General features: G+C 44.9%; 1 protein-coding gene across 1 annotated transcript in view; it reads left to right on the forward strand.

Annotated features, from left to right (window-relative positions):
* LCP1 (lymphocyte cytosolic protein 1) overlaps nucleotides 1–15,638 on the forward strand; it is a 53,440-nt gene that overhangs the window by 5,058 nt on the left and 32,744 nt on the right. The window lies entirely within an intron of this gene.

The raw sequence follows: 15,638 nt of genomic DNA on the forward strand, positions 1-15,638 counted from the left end.
ACTGTTTTGGCCTAAACACAATCAATGACCTCAAACTTAGCTACACTTACTGAAACTGTTGTAGTTGATAATGGGCTTCTTTGATGACAGGGAACCTAAGAACAGGTATTGGTAACTTTTGCTTAGTTACTTTGGATTATTCTAGAAAGTTCTCAAGTCAACTTCTCCTCATTACTTGTAGAATAAAGACCCCCCATATATAGAGGAGAGAGGGCAAACACATTTTGATATCAGTCTAGGTGAAATAAAATTCACAAACTTGCTCATAAGATTCCATTAACCAAGAGTCAAAATTTATAAAGCAAGATTGTAAAGGCACCAGACTTTATGATTAATAGATTTTGTGGCAGAGTAACATTATTTATATTAGTCTAATTGTTTCTTTAGGGCTTTTTGTCAGCTAGTTTCCCAACTCACAGAAACCACCAACCAAAATGATGCTGTGCCATCTACATACTGAGCCCTGCGGGCATAATAAACATTAGCATTAGAGCTCCACCGAAATGTCAAACTAACCAGTGTCAACAGATTCCAAGAGTTTCAAGTTTCCCTGTTTTGCCAGATGGCAAGGCACTTACATCAAAAGCGTCCCATGTTTCACGCCGTTTTCATTTTGAAGTTCTGAGAAGTTGCCACCAGATTAGACGTTCACATTTTTAGGGGCATCTCCCTACAGCTGCTGAAGACACACAGGGCTGCCCAGATGGCATCTCCCGTGGCTTTCCTCAGTTCCCTTCTGAGTCCATTTCCTTAAACTATTGACTGTCCCCATTGTTTTGGGTTTGCCAAGTTTCAGTGATTACATCAGTCTTCCCAGTAATTTCATCATCGCTTCATCTTGTAACCTACAGCAAGCACCAGAGCGGGGAAGAAAGAATTTCAGTTTACCACCCTAATAATGATAGCTAACACTCGTGTACTACTCACTCGGGATGGAGTATTTTTTGCGTTTTAACCAATACTGATATATTTAGTCATCCCTACGATCCTGTGAGGTAGTTACTGGTGTTATCTTCATACGTGAAGAAAGCCAGTCCATTCAGATGGTTTATTACTTTAATTTTCTACATTTGAATCCGTTTTTTATATAACTGCTGAATTCCAGGAGAAATAATATTCTCCTGGAATAAACAGGCAGCAGACCATGGGGCTTATTTGTACCTAAGCTCTGGAGTCGAGCTCAAATAATGATAATTTATCCCAAATAAATGGATCTGTATTCCAATTGCTTTTATCAGACAGATTCCTCCTCTTCCTTTTCTTCTTTTCCTTCTCCTTCTCCTTCATCACCATCACCATCAGTATCTACCCAGCACCTCTCTGCACTTGACTATTTAGTTTTTACCAATTTATCGATCTCTGCATGGGTCGCAAAATATGATTTCCATCCTCAAAAGCTTTGAAAAGTTTTCAGTCTTAAAAGGTTAGAATACTTTCAGTCAAGTTTTATTCACCTTTTTGACTGTTGTGACTGATAGACCCAAATAAATTAGACGATTTAGTATTTACACTGGAACACCCATATCTCTAATTGTACAGTCGTGGCCAAACATAGGTGCCCTAAATACTGTGAAAGAATGCAAGATTGTTTTAATTGTGAGTTGAAAAAGTTGTGAGGCGTAAAAAGTGACCCACTTAGGGGCTTAAAATGAGTTTTGCTCGACTTCAGAGCCACGCCTGTGTGTCAGCCCCATTTATAAGTTACAAGGAGGCTTGTTTCTCAAATATGGTCATTGGGTTTTTTCTGGTGGAAGGAAAAGCTGCAATGTTAAATTGAGGAACTCGCACAGCCACAGTCCTGTGGTTGCAGCATTGATTCGTGTTTTAGTCCAGCAGCAGTTACATAGCCAGTGGATGCTCTCTGCCTTATCTGTCTTATCTGTCTTATCTGTCTCTGTCTGTCTCTGTCTCTGTCTCTCTCTCTCTCTCTCTCACACACACACACACACATCTTTCTGAGTGGCTGAACTAAAATGGAAAAGAGATTATGTTCTCCACCGGCAGAAAAGCCAAGACACCGAATTCTGCAGGCAAATTAATTATGCATGTGAATTGCAATCTCCGGATAATTTGTTTTCCTTTTTTCTCTGGTTGTACTTTCAGGGGGGAAGTGAATTAATGGAATAATTACTTTGCATTTAAACAACACCCTGCATGTTGATCCCTCAGTCGGGTAGTCAGTACCGAAATTTATCTAAGCTGTGTACCCAAATCTTATATGAAGTGAAGAGGTGCACAAATGTATGTGTATAAAATTTGCATCTTCTTCCTTTTCTCCCACAAAATTTAGAATTAGAATTGCATCTTTGTTCATCTCTGGGGTAACATTTTAAAATGTGGGTCCTCTACACCTCCTTGACATCATCAGCCCACGTTATTTTCACTGGGTGGGGGTGGGGGGTCCTTAGGGGAGAAATCTGGGCGATACATGCAAAGTGAAAGTAAGAAAAAAAATGAGCAACGCCTATGCTGTTATGCCCCCCTTCTTCATCTTGACAATGTGAAATGAACTCTCCCTGTCATTTCCAGTGCTTTGTAAACATTAAAAAAAAAAATCCCTTTGGAAAGATAGAATAGTATGGTCACCTTTGAGAAATTTTTCAGATTTTTCCCTTCCCTTGTTGTCTTTCAGATGAAGTCTTTTCATCAACATATCCTTGATCCTTTGTTTCTTTCCTATGACCACAGAGTAAAGGCAATTGGGATACTTAATCTGTCCGATCATATATAAAGTATACAATATAGAATGTATTTAATATTATGTATCATCTTAGTTTTTTAAAGTTTGTGAGTCTATCTGTAATTTCTGTGCATGAAACAAACAGGTATGATATTCAGAAGACAGAGCAAATTTGGAGGCAAATTTGGATTCGTATTTTGGTCTTTTACTAAGTGTGGAGCCTGAGCAAGTCTCAGTTTCCTCATCTATGAAATAGGAGAAAGCACTGTCTGTTTCCTAGAACTGTTCTTGGGGTCATTTTCCTTTCCCATTTCCCCATGCCATCAGTCTGTCTGCACAGTCACTCTACGACACTCATCATCACTGTGGACTGACCGAGCCCTCGCCATTCGCTGGGCGTTGTGCTGAACACTTGACATATATTTACTCTTGCATTTCAACACAAAAGATGCATAAGGTTGATATCGTCATATTCTTATAACAGATGACCAAACTGAGGTTCATGGAGGATTAAGTCCAAGGTCCCAGAGCCAGTCAAGTGCCAGAACCAAGATTTACACCCTGCCTCTTTCCCATTTTATATTCACAGTTTCTTAAAGGTGATTTAAAATTTTGACAAAAGAAATGATATATATCGCATATCCCAGTATAAATTGGTATCGGTAAATATTTGCCAACCAAACTGTGGCTTCCAACAGACTGAAGATATGTATAGCCCGTCAAATTAATACAAATTTCCTGCCTCCATGTATCTGTTAGTCCTCATTTTCTTTTTTTTTTTTTTTTGAGAATGAGTTTGTCATTAGAGATTCTGGAACAACGACCCCAATGAGCCTATAGAAAATGAGGTCACATTGTTAAGAATAAATAGAAGCTTCTGTTGTAATTGCGAACATACAAATGTGTGCTGCGTATTGTCTTGGTATTTTTCCAGCTCCAACAATCATAGAGAAAATGCCCAGAGAATGAGGGAGTGGAGAGCAGACAGAAGTAGGGCACAAGCTCACAGAATCCGTCCCCTGGACACCTGCGATTAAGGAGACATTGCCCGATGGTCCCCATCACAGATACTCATAGATCTCATTTCTTTTGGTGACTCATGGAGATGTGGTCAGGCTTTTCTTAAGATTGCTATACATTTTCCCACTCTGGCCACACTTCCTCAACTGTTAGAAGGTACTTTCCACCGTCAGTATTTCAGGCAAGATTAAGCCCCTTGACCACTCAACCTCAGATCAGCCAATACCAATGCTGTTGACTTCTGGTTATGTCAGGTAGCACTTCTGCAATACCTTTTGCAACCGACTTCAAGAACTCTGTATGAGAAATGTGCTAAAAGAACCAAAACGAGCCACACTAAGACCATTTGAAGGTAGAACACAGAAGTGAAATATAGATTTACATACACACAGACCTACATATAACATACATACAATTAAGCGTGGATTTTAAGTGGTGACTCTACATAATACTTGATACAATTTATGGTGGAAATTGCGTTTATTCCCCAAGATGATTTTGTGAAACTTCTTTTTTTTTTATTTCCCCGTTCATTTCTTCCTTGCTTTCTTCTTTCCTTCCTTCATTAAGCACTGTTGTATACAATTTAAATCCTCTGTCTCATTTAATTCTAATACAACCCTATGGAGTGAGCACTGTAAATTGCATTACTAATAGCGCTTTTTTACATATGAAGAAACTGAGGCTCAGAAAATTTAAGGAGCACCTAGTTGGCTTAGTCAGTTAGGTGTCCGACTCTTGATTTCAGCTCAGGTCATGATCTCAAAGTTCATGAGTTCCAGCCCCACGCCAGGCTCATGCTGGGTTTGGAGCCTGCTTGGAATTCTCTCTCCTTCACTCTGTGCCCCTCCCTGACTCACACGCATGTGCTCAATCTTTCTCTCTCTCTCAAAATAAATAAACTTAAAAAAAAATTTAAGGAGGGCCACCTGGGTGGCCCCGTCGGTTAAGCGTCCGACTTCAGCTCAGGTCATGATCTTGTGGTCCATGGGTTCAAGCCCCGTGTCAGGCTTGCATCTGTCAGCCTGTCGGCGCAGAGCCTGGAGCCTGCTTCGGATTCTGTGTGTGTGTGTCTCTCTCTCTGCCCCTCCCCTGCTCGTGCTCTGTCTCTCAGAAAGAAAGAAATGTTAAATTTTTTTTTTTAATTTAAGGAATGTGTACAAAAACACATAGCAAGAAGCAGTTGCATAGAAAACTCATCATCTTTTCACTGATGCTTCCTAGTTTATTATCGATATACAATTGTATATGTAATTTCACAAAGGAAGACAGGATCATTAACATTTGGATGAGGATTTTGGATGCCTGAAATGGATTATTGCTGGCTTGGACTAGGAGAAAGGCAGCTTGTGTTGTTGCAGTAGGTGAGGCTGTAAACTGTGGAGCCTAGGCCATTCCTGAAAGACGTGGTTGAAGAAACTTCTCCCCTTGTTTTCCTCTCCATCGACATCTCCGAGGTATAAAGTACATTTCATGGATTTTGCATCCCTAGGTTTTTGTTTTTTTTTTAATCTGTTACGTCGCTTAAGTGTTTAGTTGACTTCTGTTTTTCCCATACCTTGGCTAAACCAAACGACAATTCTCAAGGCTCTACTTCGCTTTTCAGACCAATCACTGACTCACTTTGAGACTTTGGGGAGTAACTTCACTTTTCAGGGCCCCATTTCCCATTTTCTAACATATCCAGTTCCTTCCTCACTTTGTAGGGCTGTATTTTCTACATGGGAGATGGCGATAGAAGGAGGAATCTCTGTCCATAATAACAAACCCAAAATGGCCTCCAGACACAGTGGTTTTGTTGCATTAGGGAGCTGCGGAGTATTTGTATGACCTGAAGGGGATGCCTTCAGCATTGTGGCGGAAGATAGCAGGGAGAGCTAGATCACCAAGCTTTTTCTTCTGGAAACAAGAGCTGGTGAGGAAGGCAACCACATTGGCACTTCCCTAAACTCTTCTAGGGGCCTCCTGGGCCAGTCATACTAAACCCCCAACGGCTTCCTTGGTGACCTTCTCTTGCTTGAAAATAGGGCTATTTTCTCCTATACAGTAGTCCCCCCCTTATCCACGGCTTCGCTTTCCACAGTTTCAGTTACCCGCGGTCAACCGCGGTCCGGAAGCAAAATATCCTCCTCCTGACATTTTATCAGAAGGTAAAAGGTCAACAGTAGCCCAGTGCTACGTCCCACCACCTACGTCATTCACCTCACCTCGTGTCACCACGTAGGCATTTTATCATCTCACATCATCACAAGAAGGGTGAGTACAGTACAAAAAAATATTTTGAGAGTGAGACCACATTCACATAACTCTTATTGCAGAATATTGTGAGAATTGTTCTGTTTCATTAATTATCGTTAGTTTCTTACTGTGCCTAATTTATAAATTGTACTTTGTCATAGTTGTGTATGTATAAGGGAAAACATAGTATTTATTAGATTTGGTACTACCCGTGGTCGCAGGCATCCGCTGGGGGTCTTGGAACACAGCCCCTGTGGATAATGGGGACCACAGTGTGGAGAAATGGAGTGCCGCTCTCCACTTTGTCTTTTTGGAAAATTCCAACTGGTTCTTTGAGATGTAGCTCAAGGAAAGTTAATATTGCCTTCTTTGGAGACGTCTCCCTTCTCCTCTGGGGCAGAGTTAAGTGCTTCTCCCTCTCTGCTCCCACAGCGCCGTGATAATAACACAGTTAGAACGTGAAGGTCAGCGTGGCCTCTAAGTGGCAGTCGGCACTTCCCTTCACAGGATTGTGTGTCCTTCAAGAGCAAGGATTCTTTGCTATTCATCGCTGCATCTCCAGCCCTAGAAGGAGGCCAGGGCTTTATTCAATGTGATGGGATGACAGGTGTGGCGCTACTAAGGAAGAGCACCCCTTGTCCCCCAGAGACAGGAGGAGGCACAGGCAGGAATGGGCATGGTCACCCTGGCGGTGTTCTTGCTCCTAACTCTCCCCTGAAGATGTTGAGGAACTGAAGGGAACTTCTCCAAAGAGCCCGGGAAGGTTGTAGCCATAGGTAAAACCTTGCCAAGCGTGTGTATCCCCAGCGAACTCGAGGTCAGAGCTGAGTAACCCCGAAGGAGAGCAGAGAACCTTAAGGTACAGAAATCCAGTGACCCCCAGATACGAGGAAAGCTGCCTCCAGGAAGACCTACATCGTGTTGGCCTGTAGTGGGGTGTAGGGTGCCTCAACCGACCCCCAGGCTCTGTGCCAGCCTGAGGCTTCCCTAGTTCACAGCAAGGTAACCCTGGGCCAGTTATTAAAATCTCAGTTCCCTCGTCTCTGAAGAGCAAATCATAACAGCGTTCCCTAGGACTGTGGCTCAAGGTAAATGCATATAAAACACTTAGCGTTGAAGAAGCACTCAGTAAACGTTACCTGGCCTTCTCATTTGTCTTTTAGCCATTGTTTTCTTGGACTCCAACAAAAACGGAGAGCATATTCTCTGGAGAGAATATGGATTAATCATCCGGCATGAATAAGAAAAAAGACTGACTGAACCCTAAGCATTTTCTCCTCTGTGGAATCCCAGGTCACCTGTCACTTCCTGTGGGGCCGTGCCTGGCTCTCCGGGAGAGAGCCATTTCCCCGCTTCCTCTGGCTCTAAATTGCCCCCTGTATTCTAGTGACTGGTGTCTCTCTTCCCTACGAACCAGGCCACGGCCACGTCTTACCTTTGTGTTGCCAGCATCTAGCCCAGGACCTGGCATATAGTAGGTATTCGGCAGATATTTACCGAAAGAGGAAATGCGGGGGCACCTGGGTGGCTCAGTCAGTTAAGCGTTCGACTCTTGGTTTCGGCTCAGGTCACGATCTCCCGGTTCGTGGGATCGAGCCGCCTGTCGGACTCTGCCCTGGCAGCGTGGAGCCTGCTTGGGATTTTCCCTCTCTTTTCCTCTGTCTCTGCCCCTGCCCTGCTCACGCCGTCTCTGACTCTCTCAAAATAAGGAAATCAAGACATGCACAGATGTATACATTTGTTTAGTAGCAGATATTTAGAGTTCCCAGAGGGTTTTCATAGTCCAGATGGTGATATGCAGATTACATCCCGGTGAACTCCAGCACCCGTTCCTTGCTATTTCGTCTGTGCTCCTGGTTCACTGGCTTAGAGCATCCTGGCCAGTTTTACCCTCCTTTCGGCCACTGCTGTCTCCACGGTTCCTTTCCTGTCCTCTCAGAGTCAGGCACGTAGTTATCTGGAGACCCCACCGCCAGGCATCACAGTGGCCAGCAGGGTTTATAAGACAGCTTGGAGGCCCAGCCCCGGGCTGTGCCACCCTAGGCAGAGACCCGCTGGTGGCTGGCAGGGTGGGGCCAGGGAGCATCCTTTAACTTGGGTGTCATTTCTCTCCTCTGCGGCGGGAGGAACATGGCCAGATAGGTCATCTCTGCGGTCCCTTCACTGCCACCTTCCGTGTCTCTGTTACCCTTCTGTCACTTAAGAAAGTGGGCTTGGGGGTGCCTGGGTGGCGCAGTCGGTTAAGCGTCCGACTTTAGCCAGGTCACGATCTCGCGGTCCGGGAGTTCGAGCCCCGCGTCGGGCTCTGGGCTGATGGCTCAGAGCCTGGAGCCTGTTTCCGATTCTGTGTCTCCCTCTCTCTCTGTCCCTCCCCCGTTCATGCTCTGTCTCTCTCTGTCCCAAAAATAAATAAACGTTGAAAAAAAATTAAAAAAAAAAAAAAAAAAAAAGAAAGTGGGCTTGGACCCAGACCATAGCAAAGAAAACTGTTAAAGGCTTGGACGACAAGCCCCCAGAAGCAGGTTAAAAGAATTGTTTTGAAAGGTCTGGTGGCAGTCGTTAAAGGCAGGTGACAGAATCTTTATGAATTGAGCAGCTTCTCTAATTCCCCCCTGAGAATAGCCTGAGAGAGAGAGAGAGAGAGAGAGAGAGCTTTCATCGTATCAGAAAAGATTTAGGTTACAGGGTAGCGATTTGAGACATCGGAGAGGTTGTAGGGTTTCCTGATTCGGATATTTTTAAGAAAATAGTAGATGGCTGGGGCGCCTGGGTGGCGCAGTCGGTTAACCGTCCGACTTCAGCCAGGTCACGATCTCGCGGTCCGTGAGTTCGAGCCCCGCGTCAGGCTCTGGGCTGATGGCTCAGAGCCTGAAGCCTGTTTCCGATTCTGTGTCTCCCTCTCTCTCTGCCCCTCCCCCATTCATGCTCTGTCTCTCTCTGTCCCAAAAATAAATAAACGTTGAAAAAAAATTAAAAAAAAAAAAAGAAAATAGTAGATGGCTCTCTTTCTGGGACAAGTTTGCCTACCGTCTTGCCTAGAAACTGGGAGGGAACTGGATCGGCGTGCCTTGAGCTGTACACGGAGGCATGTCAGAAAGGAGATCCCATGTGCAGCTCGCCAACTGCCCTGCTCTGCGCTGAGCGGCCGAGCCGTGGGCATCTGCCTTGCTCAGTGAGGGCAATGCACGAGGCCAGAGCTCTCCCCGCCGCTGAGGTAAGAGCAGGAGCCGGGAGGGGCAGAGTGGGACCCACCAGGGTGATAGCCCCAGCTCCTGATCACCCCTGCCCCCATTTCTAGGCTCCTTTGAAGCACACCTTCCCCGGGCCCTAACTGGTGCAGACGCTTACCGGCCAGAGAGTAGACTTTGGGAACTTTTCACACGGAAGGGATTCCGTTTCTCAACTTACAGATGAGGAAACGGGGGCCCAGGGAGGCCAAACAGAGCCTGATATCACACGGACGGGCAGTAACCTAGGTCTCCCAAGCCCAAGCTCCACATTTCCTTCCCGTCTCTGCCAGGTTTTTGGTTGTGGTTTCCTTGGAGATGTACAAGTGTGTAAATTATCTGGGCCTCTTTATTTTATGGCTGGTGACGGTGTTTGCTCTTTGTATGTTTTGGTAAGTTTCTGTGTTAATTTCTTACTCTTCTTTTCCCCCCTTGCGGTCCTGTTTCACTTGTCCATTTTTGATCTTCGGAGCTTTTCTCGTCGTATTTCACCATTTTGCAAGATGTGAGCCATAGTCTCTGTGTCACATTTGAAACCTGACATGTAACTGTGGGCTTCATAGAGCCCGAGGCTTTGTGACCCCCCCTCGCTTATAGCCCAGCAAGCAGAGCAGTGCTTTGCACACAGACTAGTAGGTGAGGAGAAAGCATGGACGAAGGAACAAACGAGGAATGAATGATGTCTGATATTGAGGTAACTGAACTGAAGAGTGGGCGATCTATCAGTCCAAAATAATATTCAGCTTTTTGAAAAACAAAACCCAAGGATACCCTGAACTTTCAGTAAGGAAGGGTCTGGATCTTAAAGTCCTTGTGGTAGAATGTGGAGTGAAGGGATTTTCAAGATGTTAACACCAGGAGAGTCACTGTCTATATATACCCTGGGGAAGGGGAGGGATGACAAGGCAATGAGGACCTCCCCAGCCCCAGCTTAGAGCATCCCCTTTGCTTGCAAGAGTTTTGTTCTGTGTCACATCCTTCCTTCTCTTCTCTTCTCTTCTCTTCTCTTCTCTTCTCTTCTCTTTTCTTTTCTTTTCTTTTCTTTTCTTTTCTTTTCTTTCTTTTTGAGAGAATACAAGCAGGGAGGGGCAGAGAGAATCCCCCCATCAGCGCAGAGCCCCGTGCGGGGCTTGATCCCATGAACCATGAGATCATGACCGGAGCCAAAATCAGGAGTCAGAAGTTTAACTAACCTAGCCACCCGGGCACCCACTGTGTCACACCCTTCATGGCCGTGAGCAGCTCGGTAGAGAAGCAAGGCAGTGTGGGGGCGGGGTGTTGGGGGAGGAAGGAAGCGGGGAGAAGCAAGGCAGCATGGGGAAGTGGGGAGATGGGCACTCCTTGGTTGGTAACTGAGCTGCGCTCTGTGTGCTGTGTTATATACAGCTTCCAAAGCCCCTCAACTGTGATCAGACGACAAAGGCCCCCAGAACATCACGTTCACCAGGGTTAGAGTGACCTGGCCTGCCAGCTTCCCATGAGAGTTCACGGGCCACCCGAGAGAGAGAGCTAGAGAAGAGAGCCACCAGGTCGGTGCCCCTGACCCACTCCTGCACCATGGGGGCAGAGGTGGTAGAGATCCCAGTTCTGTGCTCTGGGACGGCCCTTGGGCAAATCAGTGTATCTGCAGGGAGAGAGAGAGAGAGAGAGGAAAAAAAGACGATCTAAAGGACATTTTGACTTGACAAAAAGAATTCGTAAGAGTTCCTCTAAATGGTCCTCTGTATTTGAGGCTGTTTATAATTATTTGGCTTCTGAAAAACAAAGTCCTTGTTAAACTACATTTTCAGAATCATCCTTTACGTTAAGCTTTGGAACGTCCTGAAAATGTTCCTGAGAACTTACAGTAAATTACTGGTGGTTACATCCCCTACTTTGTAACATGAAGGGGACAGAGTTGTGTGAAGCAGAGCTGCTTCTTTGTCTCGTAGAAGCTTATCATGATGGCTTCTTAAAAACTTATGGGTATGTTATTTTGCTTCAGAGTCTTAGGTGTTTTATGTTCCTCTTCAGTGAGCGTAGTCTAGCACTAACGATTGCAACATGAGTGACGTTCTCGATTACGCGTTGTTTTGGATTATTAACTGTTCATTCACGTATTCGGAATTTGTACAGCTTTCTCTTGGCGCTGTCCTGAAATTATTGAGGCAAAGCTAGGAATCTGGGTCCTGAGTTTCCAGTTTTATTTTACCCACCGTGTCAAGTTGCAGGAAAAGTAGGACACATTCAAAAAGAGTCCCTTGGCAATGTGATGCCGGGTCACAGATGCCTCCCTGATCCTGGCAGTTATATAACTGGGCATCAGTATATCAAACCGAAATACTGACCAGCACACCATTACCACCTCTCAGAAGTGAAGGCAGCCCATGGGCATCTCACTCTAGGCCAGTCACCTTTCATCATCCCTTTTGCTGCTTTTCATGACCAGTTAGGAAACCCCTCAGAGAAAATTCAGCCTCCATGGTTGCATTTATTTTAGAGAATGTACTATATTTCTTTCTGTAAATCCTACAGCACTGTGTTCTATAGCAACCTCCCACAAATAGTTTCTGTATTCAGATGTTAGGGAACTTGAGTTTAGGTGCTTTTATTCTTAAGTAGGCATTATCAGAAGTTCTCTTTCACTGCCGATCTGGGAAATACCAGCCTCCTCTAAGCAGAGACTCAAAACTCATTGACCTAAAGAAATGAGCAGGTTTTGTGGCTTCTGCAACTTGGGGGGTTATTTGGCGTTCTTAGGACTTTGGAAATAATCTTACAAAAATGAACAACCGGTACTTTCTTTGGCCAAACGTCTTGGAATTTTAGAGCTATTGATTTAATACATTTAAGTGCTCACAGAAAAAACTGGCAGCCGGATGTGACTTAGATGAATGGCGGGAGTCTGTACTCTTAGATTTATGATCTGGGCAGTGATTCTAAAACAGGATTCCATAATTCACCCCTGATTTGCGAGATACCTTAAAATGGTTCCTGGGAGGGCATAGTTAGATGATGCCGTCATTAATAAGGGAGAAAGAAGTTGTGATGTATATACAATGGAATATCATCCAGCCATAGAAAGGAGGAAATCCTACCATTTGTGACAATGTGGATGGACCTTGAAGGCATGATGCTAAGTGAAAGAGGTCAGACAGCGAAAGGTAAATGCTGCCTGATCTCACTTTTTGTGGAATCTTAAAATACATACATACATACATACATACAACTAGAACTAAGCTTATGGAAGAAGAGATCAGACTTGTGGTTACCAGAGGCAGGTGGTGGGGGAGGAGGAATTGAAGGAAGGTGGTCAAAAGATACAAACTTCCAGCTGGAAGATCAGTAAGTCCTGGGGATGTGATATACGACCCTGTGGCTGCAGTTAGCCCTTCTGTATGGTATATAGGAGAATCGTTGCCAGTAAATCCTAAGAGTTGTCCTCCCAAGGAGAAAAAATTTCCCCCTGTGTTCTTTCCTCTTTCTTTGCTTTTTATTCCGTCTGGATGAGAAAATGGGTGTTAGCTGAACCTATTCTGATCACATGTCAATCACACCGTCATGCTGTGCACCTGAAACTCACACAGTGATGTTATGTCAAGTATTTCCCAATAAAACTGGAAACAACGAAAGGGGGGCCCCACTTAACGCAGGAGCAGTAGAGTGGAAACTGGAAGGAACGTGTTTTCCTCAAACCCTCGTTTCAGGCTCTAAATGCCTCAGTACATCCCACTCCTGCAGCGACCTCTCTGGGGACTGTGGCCAGTGTGGGGCCAGCAATTTGCAAACTGAAACCCTAACTTACTATCCTTATGAATCTGACTAACGTTAATACCACCCGTGCCTTCAAGTGGGCACAAAGTGGGTACATGTTTTCCAGGCAAACGCATCAATAGACTGTGTAAAGCACCTCAGATTTGATTCTAACCCCAGCGATACCCTTCTTAGAAATGGTCTGATCTGCATGGTGTTAATGACCTCCTCTTCCCGCTCCTCCGCTTTGTGAACGTGGTGCCATTTGCACGTTCAGTTCAATTAGTTAAAGGGTCTCCTCTCAGCTATGGACCTTAATAGGCCCTATTGATGGTCCCTTCATCCTTCGCCTGCTCTGCTCACCAGCAACTACATTTAGAACTCTAGAACTTGGACAGAGACATGGCCTTTAATCTCATTGAAACCGTAGTGCTCTGATCTCGAGAACGAAGGAGTTGTAATAAATTATTCCTTAAGTTCCTCCTGCCTCTACGAGTTGGCTTGTGTCTCCAAGACTTACTGCCCATTTTGACAGAACAAGAGACCCTCTCCAGGTGTGTATTTGTGTTGGGGCCCCCACACAAGGCAGCATCATAGTAACTCGGGCTGTTGACCGTTGCTTCTCCAGTGCACCTTTTAAAGGAATTTTCCTCTGGCTCTCAAACCACTCAGGGATTTGGGAACCTTAAAATGTGAGGGCTGTCTCACTCTACGGCTTCTCTAAGTTGATCTTCCCCGTTTATAAATCTCTTTGAAAAAATACAGTTATCCAGATGCCCAGGTTTTTCATCTTGACCTACTTGCAATGGTGCTTAAAAACCACATGGTTTTAGGGGCGCCTGGGTGGCGCAGTCGGTTAAGCGTCCGACTTCAGCCAGGTCACGATCTCGCGGTCCATGAGTTCGAGCCCCGCATCAGGCTCTGGGCTGATGGCTCGGAGCCTGGAGCCTGCTTCCAATTCTGTGTCTCCCTCTCTCTCTGCCCCTCCCCCGTTCATGCTCTGTCTCTCTCTGTCCCAAAAATGAATAAGACGTTAAAAAAAATTAATTTAAAAAAATTTAAAAAATAAAATAAAATAAATAATTACCCAGGAAGTGGGAGAGTAGAGGCAGGGGAGCATTTGAGTTTCTTCAGCCAGCGCCTCTCAGAGTTGTTATTTTGTCTTGTTTGCTTCAACCTACATGTAAAGCTTCTGTTAACAAAGGATTTGGGGGGAAACCAAAGTTTGACGCCACCAATATGTGTACATAACAAAAGAGTAAGTTGGTGGATAAGGCAAATTGAGCGTAAGGCATTTTTGAACTATAGATCTAAGTGTTAAGCTTGATTCCCTTTTTATGTGGTTGTTGATTGGTTGGCACCGAGAACAAGTATAGCACTATAAAATGCTGTGAAAACATAGAAAAGGAAATTCATTTAAAGTAATATCCTGTAACAAATGTGAAATATGTTTTTTAAATGTTTGTTTATTTTTGAGAGAGAGAGAGAGAGAGCAGGGCAGGGGCAGGGAGAGAGGGAGACAGAGAATCGCAAGCAGGCTCCACGCTGTCCGCGGCAGAGCTGGATGTGGGGCTCAGTCCCATGAACCATGAGATCATGACCTGAGCTGAAATCAAGAGTCAGACGCTTAACTGACTGAGCCACCCAGGCATTTCACAGATGTAACATATTTGCAAAACATCAGTAACTTCACTGAAATGCTCAAATTATAATTACATGTAAAAATACCCCATCATCCGCACTCCCACCCTGCTTATCCCTTCACCACCAGGAAATCCAGCAAGCTTTAGTGGAACTGCAATTTGAAATATTCTGGTGTGGATGAGCTAGGGGCATGGAGAATATAATCCGTTTTCTGTTTCATTCTCTTTCTACCCACTAGAGGGCAGCAATAAAGCACAGGGAAGGGGAAATTAACTCCAGCGCTGGCATTTAAGTTTCCCAGCAAGACTAGCCTTTCCGAAAACAAGAACACCTAGAAAGTCCCTGAGATTCCCACATATGAATTATTAGAGGGTCAGGTTCCCTTCCCCTTTCCCTCAATATTGAGAGAACTTTGAAAACTCCCGTTGAAGTTATAAAAGTTACCTGTTGGCTTGGCCAAACATACTAATTGTAAATGTGAACATGACATCATCTCTAAAAAAGGCATTTATGTAAAAGTTAAGTGTTATAGTTGTATATTTCCATGCAGCACATGACTCCAAGACTTAGCGATTTACCACAACAGCCATTTTACCGTATCTCTTGATTCTGTTCATTGGGCACAGCTGGGTGGTTTTTCTGTTTTGTGTGATTTGACGGGGGACCGTGGACATCTAGGGTCTCAAATTAGCTGGAATGTCCAAAGTAGCCTACTCCGTGTGTAATTGTAAAAGATCCGCGTGTAGAATTTTTGGTGCCTGGCGGTTGAGGGTAGCTGTCAGCTGGGAGCCCAGCAGGGACAGGTGAGCAGAGTACCCGGTCCTTTGTTGGCTTCTTCATGCAGCTTGGGACATCTCAGAGCATGGCACTTGGTTTCCAAGAGGGAATATCCTAAGACTGAGCATTCCCAAAGGAAGGAGCCAGAAGGTTCCAGTCCCAGACATGGCTCCTGCTGCCTCCTCAATGGTCAGAGCAGACACAGGGTCAGCCCAGGTTCAAGGGGAGGGAATCAGCTCCGGCTCCTGATGTGGAACAGTCTGTAGACCCAGGGAGAGGAGGGAGTGGTGAGGGCCAATTGGAGGCCACGTGGACGGTTA

The sequence above is a fragment of the Felis catus genome, chromosome A1, assembly GCF_018350175.1.
Source record: "Felis catus isolate Fca126 chromosome A1, F.catus_Fca126_mat1.0, whole genome shotgun sequence".
Classification (NCBI taxonomy): Eukaryota; Metazoa; Chordata; class Mammalia; order Carnivora; family Felidae; genus Felis; species Felis catus.